The sequence below is a fragment of the Cryptotermes secundus genome, unplaced genomic scaffold (genome assembly GCF_002891405.2).
Source record: "Cryptotermes secundus unplaced genomic scaffold, Csec_1.0 scaffold704, whole genome shotgun sequence".
Taxonomy (NCBI): domain Eukaryota; kingdom Metazoa; phylum Arthropoda; class Insecta; order Blattodea; family Kalotermitidae; genus Cryptotermes; species Cryptotermes secundus.
This window is the reverse complement of record NW_019731232.1, coordinates 2,785-11,814: the sequence shown is the minus strand read 5'-3', so window position 1 is coordinate 11,814 and position 9,030 is coordinate 2,785. Positions and strand designations below refer to the sequence as shown.

The following is a 9,030-nucleotide window of genomic DNA, read 5'->3' as shown; positions in this document are numbered from 1 at the left end:
AACGCTTGATCAGTTGTCATGTCGGTGTGGTACTTCCAATCTCAACTGCTCGTATTGTCATTTCCCATCAGTTATTTGATATTTGTTGCGGTCAAAGGGCAATACAAACTCGTCACTTAGAACAGTTAATGAGCGCTTTATGTGAAAGCAAATTTTGACAGACATATCATTTTTATTTACTTGCTGAAACCAAACTGCTATATTGATCGGCTGCGCGTTGGTCTCCCCGGTTCTGTATCGACGACTGGACTTCGAACTTCTATAAATATAACAATAAATATAAATATAAATATAACAAATTTTTCATGTTTACTTGAAGTAATCAGAAACTCCTTATTCTTGCGTAGGAATATGGGAACAAACACGTATTTCGGAGAAAAGCGTAGTGAACCAGAGATTTATATCGACTATATGTAAGCCTACAGTGTAGAATGTATACCCGAAAATCGATTAGGATATAGACTTGTACCCAATGGAGGTAACACAGAAGTGCGGCGGTCTTTCCATGAGAACAAATACAATTATTCGCACTTGTAACGTCTTCGGACGTTTCCTCTTCAGTGTTATACAATCTCTCAACGCGAATCTGGGTGAAGTGTCTTCTGCTCGGAGGAATGTATATGATTAAATATAAGGAGAGACTGGAAGGGATGATAAAACAGACCAAGAATGACACCCAAACACATTTACATGAGTTGTAATTAGTAAGGGTAGCATTAGGATATCCTGGCACATCAGTAAATTGTTACTGTGTGACAGATGAGGTCTGTTTTACAGGAATAGTAATTTTAATGGAATGCTGGAATATAGGACCCTTGAGTGAAACCGCAGCACTCCAAAATGTGAATTGTACCAGACCTAATAAAGTATTCATATATTCAAATATAATTGGTCACTATATTGTAAAGATACATTAAATGTGATTTTGAGAATAATCTGAACAAAATGCCGATTTTTTTTAAAGCAAAACTATTCCTTTCTCATCCAAATAAGAAAACGCCCATTTTAATTTCTTTCTAGTGAAATTGACGACTAAGACAGCTTCGTACTTGGGACTTATTCTTGCTGGTGTTGTGAAACAGACGACTGAGGCAGCTTCGTACTTGGGAATTATTCTTGCTGGTGTTGGAGTGACAGCAGTGATATGTTATAAAGTGTTTTGTGAGTTGTTTTCCAGCAAAAATTCAAACAGTGTATATACAACATCTCTTAAGAAATGCTGTGCAGATCCACGAGTAATAGACTCATTAGGTGAACCTGTAAAAGCTTTTAGAGATGAAATACGACGAGCAAGTATGCGTCGTGTCAGGTATGTTTATGTTAACACACTGGCTCACCAATATATCTGATCGTGCTTAATTTATTCCCTTTATAGGTAGGATAATAGGGGATATAATTTATGTCTTTGTAAAATTCTGGTGAGGTAGCTTATATCAAGTTTTCACCATCATCTTTTGTACCAGCATTGAGCCTCATTTATCTGCTACAAGTATTAAAAGGTAGAATCTTTGTCTTAAAGTAATTTATTTTAATTACTCCATTCTTAATATTATACATGACTGTTCCACTTATAGTCTATCATGTTCCATCTATAATGCAACAATCAATAACATTGATTCACACTTTAATCCATACAATGGTCGTTATGTGCATAAGATGTTATTAAAACTATTAAAATATATACTCTTTATATAGCACTACATGTTTCAACGATATAAGGCCCACTTATATGAGGAATCCTAATGCACTGCGCACTAATCGAATATCGTTCTTTTTATTACTCTCATTTCGTTCTTGAAGTTTTCTTCTTGTCTTTTATGTAGGGTAGCTGTTTTTTCTGTAACGTATAACATGAACTTTAATTAATACAATTTTACTTTGTTTGATTATTTTTCTTGTGTATCTAAGTGTGTCTAAGTGTGAATTAATGTTATTGATTGTTGCAGTATAGGTGGAATATTTGATAGACTATAAGTGGAACCTCACTGCAACAGGATGCTTAAATATAATGTGACTGTTCTTTGATGGCACTTTGGTCTTGTATTATTAATGTTTTGCTTCTAATCTTACATGAGATTTGGTACATGGAATGTTAGAAGTACACGGTGTGTCCAGGATCTGTTAGGACTCTCTCTCTCTCTTTTTTTTTCCCCCCCCCTGCAATGCCATCTGTTGGCGAGTTGTGGCATTAAGATTCTTGAAGTTTAAGCTATGGCTGTCTATAATTTCAAAGAGCAAGCATCGCTTCATCATGTGTTCTGACCGTTCTGATGCTCATCAGGAAATGGCGGCTGAGAAGAGAGCCAACATCAAATTTTGTTTGAAGTTACGCAAAACAGCCGAAGTAGCATACAAAATGATGAAAAGTGTGTATGGTAGTGATTGTTTGAGTCGCTTGAACATTTTTCAATGGTATGCTATATTTTGTGATGGCAGGGAGGACATTGAAGATGCTCCACGTGCATCAAAGCCGAGAACAAGTCACACTGCAGAAAATGTGAAAAAAGTGACCGAAAACCTTGCATCAGACAGATGTGTTTCTGCAAGATTCATCGAGGAGCTTTTGGGAATACCAAAAAGTACTAAGCATCAAATTTTGACTGAGGATTTGGGCAAATGGAATGTCTGTGCGCAGTTTGTACCGCTCGCACTATCAGATGATGAAGTACATGCTAGAGTGGAACATTTAAAAGACATGTTACGGTCAGCCCAAAGTCATACAAAATTTGCAAAATCGATTGTCACTGGTGACGAGACATGGTGTTTTCAATATGAGCCTCTCACAAAGTGGCAGAATGCAGCGTGGTTGAGCCCAAAGAAGCTGAAACCAAAGAAAGTTCACATGCAAAAGAGTCGAGTAAAGACACTGCTAACCGTTTTCTTCAATTCCAAAGGAATCATTCACAAGGAATTTCTGCTAGAAGGTCAAACAGTGAATTCTGATTATTATCTTGGAGTCCTCAGAGAATTCTTCGAATTCGACCTGAATATTGAGATCAAAGTTCCTGGTTGCTCCTCCACGACAATGCCCCACCCCACAAATCGAAGATCGTGCGCAGTTTTTTAGCCAGAAAAGGGATCACAGTCCTTGATCATCCTCCGTATTCACCAGATTTGGCCACAGGAGATTTCTGGTTGTTCCCAAAAGTTAAGTTGGCGATGAAAGGAGACCGTCATGACACCATCCAGGACATCCAAAGGGAGTCTACCGCAGTTTTAAATGCGAATCCACAAAAAGGAGTACAGTGACTGTTTTCGAAAACTTTTCAATTGATTCAGAAGGAATAAAGAGTGAAATTTTGAAAATAATTCACGTCTTGTATTTTTAATGAACACATTCCTAACAGAACCTGGACACACTGTGTATGTATAGGGCAGGTTCACTCAGGGCAATGGTGGAAGAAATCTTAAAATATAAGTTAGAATTAATGGAAGTAGAGGAGGTCAAATGGGATGGAGGTGGCATTGCACCAGCAGGCAAATATACATTTTTTCTATAGAAAGGGTAATGAAAATCATGAATTAAATAAAGTTTTTTTTGTACATAAGAGAATCCTATCAGCAGTTAAGAGGATAGAGTTCATTAGTGATAGGATATCATATATAATACTAAAAGGTCGCTGGTGTGATATAATCATTATGAATGTTCATGCCCCAACAGAAGATAAAATTGATGAAATAAAGCACAAGTTCTATGAAGAACTAGAACATGTATATGATAAATTCCCGAAGTACCCTATGAAAATACTGTTAGGAGATTTCAATGCCAAAGTAGGGTGGAAGACATTTTCAAACCAATGATTGGGAATGAGAGTTTGCATGAAATTAGTAATGATAATGGAGTTAGAATTGTAAATTTGCCACACCAAAAAATCTTACTGTTAAAAGTGCAATGTTCCCACAATGTAACATCCATAAATTTATTTGGACATCTACTGATGGGAAGATACACAATCAAATCGACCATATTTTGATAGATAGGAGACAGCACTCAGGTATACTTGATGTCCATTCATTCAGGGCAGCAGATTGGGTTACTGACCACTACCTGGTGGTGGCAAAGGTTAGGGAAAGACTGGCAGTGAGCAAACAAACAGTGCACACAGTTCATATGGAGAGGTTCAATCTCAAGAAATTAACTGAGGTAGAGGGTAAAGAGCAGTATCGTGTTGAAATCTCCAATAGGTTTGCAGATTTGGAAAACTTGGACACTGAGATGGAAGTTAAGAAAGCTTGGGAAACTATTAGAGAGAATATAAAAATTTCTGCCAAGGAGGGTCTAGGTTGGTATGAATTGAATAAACATAAGCCATGGTTCGATGAAGGATGCTCAAAATTATTAAACCAAAGAAAACAAGCCAAATTGCAATGGTTACAGGACCCAGGCAAGTTAAATGGGGATAATCTGAACAATATAAGACGTGAAACCAGCAGGCATTTCAGGAACAAAAAGGGAATATCTGAAAGACAAATTGATGAGCTTGCAATGAACAGTAAGAACAAGAACATTAGAGACCTATATACAGGAATAAATGACTTTAAGTGGGGTTACCAACCTAGCAGTAACTTAGTGAAGGATGAGAATGGTGATCTGCTTGCAGATTCCCACAACATTTTGAATAGGTGGAAGAACTACGTACTCTCAATTATTGAATGTACATAGGGTCAGTGATGTAAGGCAGATAGAAGTGCATACAGCTGAACCGTTAATACCTGATCCTAGCCCTTTTGAGGTTGAAAGTGCTATTGCAAAATTGAAAATGTGTAAATTGCCAGGAGTGATCAAATTCCAGCAAAACTTATTCATGTGGGAGGCGAAATATTACACTGTAAGATCCATAAGCTAACGACTTCTATTTGGCATAAGGAAAAATTGCCTGATCAGTGGAAGGAGTCTATTATTATACCAGTTCACAACAAGGGTGATAAAACTGACTGTAGTACGTAATTATCGGGGGATATCGCTGCTATCAACTTCATACAAAATTTTTTCTAATATTCTTCTCTCAAGGTTAAGTCCATACATAGATGAAATTATTGGGGGTCATCGGTGTAGGTTTCGACATAACAGATCAACTGCAGAACAGATCTTTTGCATTCGTCAGATATTGGAGAAAAAATGGGAGTACAATAACACAGTACATCAGCTATTTGCACACTTGAAGAAAGCCTATGATTCAGTTAGGAGGGATGTATTGTACAATATTCTGATAAAGAGTTTTGGATACCCATGAAACTAGTTAGGTTGATTAAAATGTGTTTAAACGAAACGTATAGTAAAGTGCATATATGTAAACAGTTGTGTGATAAATTTCCTATCCAAAATGGTCTAAGACAAGGGAGATGCTTTATCGCCACTCCTTTTCAGCTTTGTTTTAGAATATGCCATTAGGAAGGTCCAGGAAAACCAGGTGGGACTGAAATTAAACAGGACACATCAGCTGTTGGTCTGTGCTGATGATGTGAATCTACTGGGTGATAATACAGATACCATAAAGGAAAATACACAAACATTAATTGACGAAAGTAAGGAGGTTGGTCTAGAAGTAAACACAGAGATAACTAAGTATATGTTGCTGTCTCATCACCAAAATACAGGGAAAATCATGACATAACAATAGGAAACAGATGTTTTGAAAATGTGGCACAGTTCACATATTTGGGAATGACAATAACAAATCAAAACCTGATTCAGGAGAAAATTAAGAGGAGATTAAACTCGGCAACGCTTGCTACCATTCAGTCCAGAACCTTTTGTCTACTTGTCTGCTGTCCAAAAACATAAAAATTAGAATATACAGAAATATAATTTTGCCTGTAGTTCTGTATGGATGTGAAACTTGGTCTCTGACATTAAGGGAAGAACATAGACTGAGGGTGTTTGAGAACAGGGTGTTGAGAATATTTGAACTGAAGAGGGATGAAGTGACAAGAGGTTGGAGAGAACTGCACAATAACGAGCTTCGTAACTTGTACTCTTCGCCAAGTGTAATTAGAATGATCAGGTCAAGGAGAATGAGATGGGCAAGGCATGTAGCATGAATGGGGGAGAAGAGGAATTCATATAGGATATTGGTGGGAAAGCCAGAAGGAAAGAGACCACTGAGAAAACCAAGGTGTAGGTGGGTGAACGATATTAAAATGGACTTTAGAGAGAGAGGATGGGATGGTACGGATTGGATTGATCTCGATCAGGATAGGGACCAGTGGAGGGCTCTTGTGAACACGGTAATGAACCTTTGGGTTCCATAAAATGCTGGGAAATTCTTTAGTAAGCTGCAGATTTGGCTTCTCCTCAAGAAGAGCTCAGCTCCATAAGTAAGGAAATTTATCAGACAACTGTTTACCTATACAGACTTTAATATATGTTTTGTTTAAACACATTTTAATCAGCCTAACCAGATTCATGGGTATCCCAAACTCTATCAGAATATTGCACAATACTTCTGTCCTAACTGAATCGGTGTGAATATATTGAATAAGCAATCATGGATAGCCGACAAGCGGTGGTCCTCCAGCTTGGGGGTTGGTCATGGGGCTACAACTAATCATAAAAAATAATCCAGTTACGAAAATAAACACAAAGCCTCAGACCTGGACAGATCCCCTGGATAAACGACCTACTCTAAATAAAATGGACATATAGTGACCACTGTGACAACCTGTGAAAGGTGCCTACAGAATGATGAATCAGCCACACATATCCTATATGATTGTGAGGCTACAGCTTACTTAAGATTTTGTCTGTTTGAGTCAGTTCTTCATGGAACCAAGTAACTTTTATGATGCCCCGTAAATAAAGTCCTACATTTCATTTGAAGTGTAGGATTAATACATGGTTAATCTAAAGGGTAAGCACAATAGATCATTGAGGAATGAATGCAGTGCGAGGGCCGGATTTTATGGCCCACCCCTTACACACATACACATAACATAATTTTTTCATATGCAACATATTTTCTTTTACAGCCATCTTTTTTACAAACGTGATGGCATCAATTACCTAAGTATGAATTACTATATTCAAGGAAGCCGAAAAAGGGGCACAGTGCACTTGGAAATGCGTGAGGTGAAGTTCTTTTAATTGCTTTAAATAGACTTGCTCTTAAATAAACAATTTTTTGGAACCTGTAAGGCAGCCCTGTCCAACGCGGTGCCGATGGTATATTTTTCTGGCGCCCTCTATAACCACATATAATTGAGCCGATTTTTAATATTAATTCAAATTGTAAGACGAGACATTTTTGAACGTCTGAGTAATGTTAAATATTTTCGAAAAATTTTATTATTATTATTATTATTGTTGTTGTTAGTAGTAGTAGTAGAAGAAGTACTAGTAGTAGTAGTAGTGTGTGGTAGCGCCCGCACCTCCATAGGCATCAGTGAATTGTGCCCGAGTACATAAGAACGTTGGACAGCACTGCAGTAAGGGAACCTGTTCCCATTTGCCATGATAGAACGATATGCATTTAACCCATTCACAGCTGTAATATGAGAGAGTGGTATCTTTTAAAACATTCTCTTCTGTGTAGAGAAACCAGTTTTCCTGGTTGTAATGCCCAGAAAAATGAAACAAGTTTTTTTTATGTTTTAGATTTTGATTGCCTCTTTTTTTTTTTGGTTCAATTTATTAGGATAATCTTTTATTTAATAGTGTACTAAACTTGTCAGGTGTTTTGAGACATCACCTACTGACATTTCTGAAGAAATAAATTAGGTATAAGCTTATAAATCTGGTGGAACCCAAAAATTAGTTTCTTGTGCCCTTGCAGGCTCCTTCAGGAGCAGGGAAACAAGAAACTACATTCATATTATGGTTATTTTGGTACATGATTTTATGAGATTTGCATGGCTAAATTTTCATAAATGTATTGTCAGGGCTGAACAGATATCTTAATTCAGCAGACAGAAGTATCCCCTTGTCTGTTATCTGTATATTTTACTGAAGGTGAGCCTCACTGCAAATTAAATCTGAGTCTGCTTAATGAATACGGAATACAGATGTAATTATTTCAAAATTGAGATACAATGTTAATTCCTTTTTTGTTTCAGAATGATAAAGGAGATTTTGAGTACAGGTACCTTTTTGTCCAATTGGAAGATTATCCTAGAAACACAATCATAATTGAAGATAACAGATATGACTAACAAATGAACTTCGAGAAGCCTTTTGATATATTATAGTGTGATTTTTATATAGCTGCTGCAAATGTTGTAAGTTGTAGTTTAATAGAGATACTGTGTTTATCCAACTTTAAGACAATACAAGTTGACCTTCCTTTTCAGAGGAAAGTAATAAGGAAACTGTTTTATTACTTGTCCAGATAAACGTCCTATGTCCAGTTCTTCAACATAGATGTAACTGTTTCTCCCGTCTTTTTATAATGGCATGTTTAGGTTCGGAGAATGCTTTTTGGCAACTAGTAATTGCACTTTATCTTCTGTCTATACCCAAAAGCTGGTCCCAGAAACTATATCCTCTGTATGCTACACATAATCCATTATATGAGAGATTGGAGGTTCTCATGACTGTGCAGATGAAGATTATAGTCATCTGGGATGTGACACCATGTAGTCTGTAGCACATCCACCATCCATGATATGTATACAGTGGCCATCCTGTAGTGCACTCAGTTTCACCTGTTACTTCACGACATGTTTCGGCAACATAGTGCCATCATCAGGTGCCCTAATTATGTTAATCTATTGCATTGCTTGCCCTCATATGTCTTCACAACACCATTTAAAAAGTATTTAAAAGGTGCATATTTGTCAACTATAATAAATTTACACTCACTAAAACTTAAGATTATTTATCTTATGTGTCTTAATTAAAACTTGTGTGTGGATTACTGTACTGTAAACCGTACAGTAGCCAATATTCAAGAATTCATCGTTCAAATAGTCCTCCGTTGGGTAATAGCGCCTCTAAATAAGTAACTTCAATTCCCTTGTGAACTGATTTTTTTGTTTTCTATTTCTTTTATGTTAGGCAATTTGTTGTAAAAGATACAGCCAGCTACTGAAGGT

General features: G+C 36.8%; 1 long non-coding RNA gene across 2 annotated transcripts in view; it reads left to right on the top strand.

Moving 5' to 3' along the window:
* The window catches only part of LOC111866601, a 16,498-nt gene extending 7,882 nt beyond the window's left edge, over positions 1-8,616 (top strand). The window contains exons 2-4 of one of the 2 annotated variants that reach the window (XR_002843175.2): positions 1,021-1,309; positions 6,970-7,069; positions 8,053-8,616. This is a non-coding gene — a long non-coding RNA (uncharacterized LOC111866601). The remainder of the gene's footprint in view (positions 1-1,020; positions 1,310-6,969; positions 7,070-8,052) is intronic. The other variant, XR_004513232.1, reaches the window with a different exon arrangement.
* Positions 8,617-9,030: the final 414 nt, after the last annotated feature.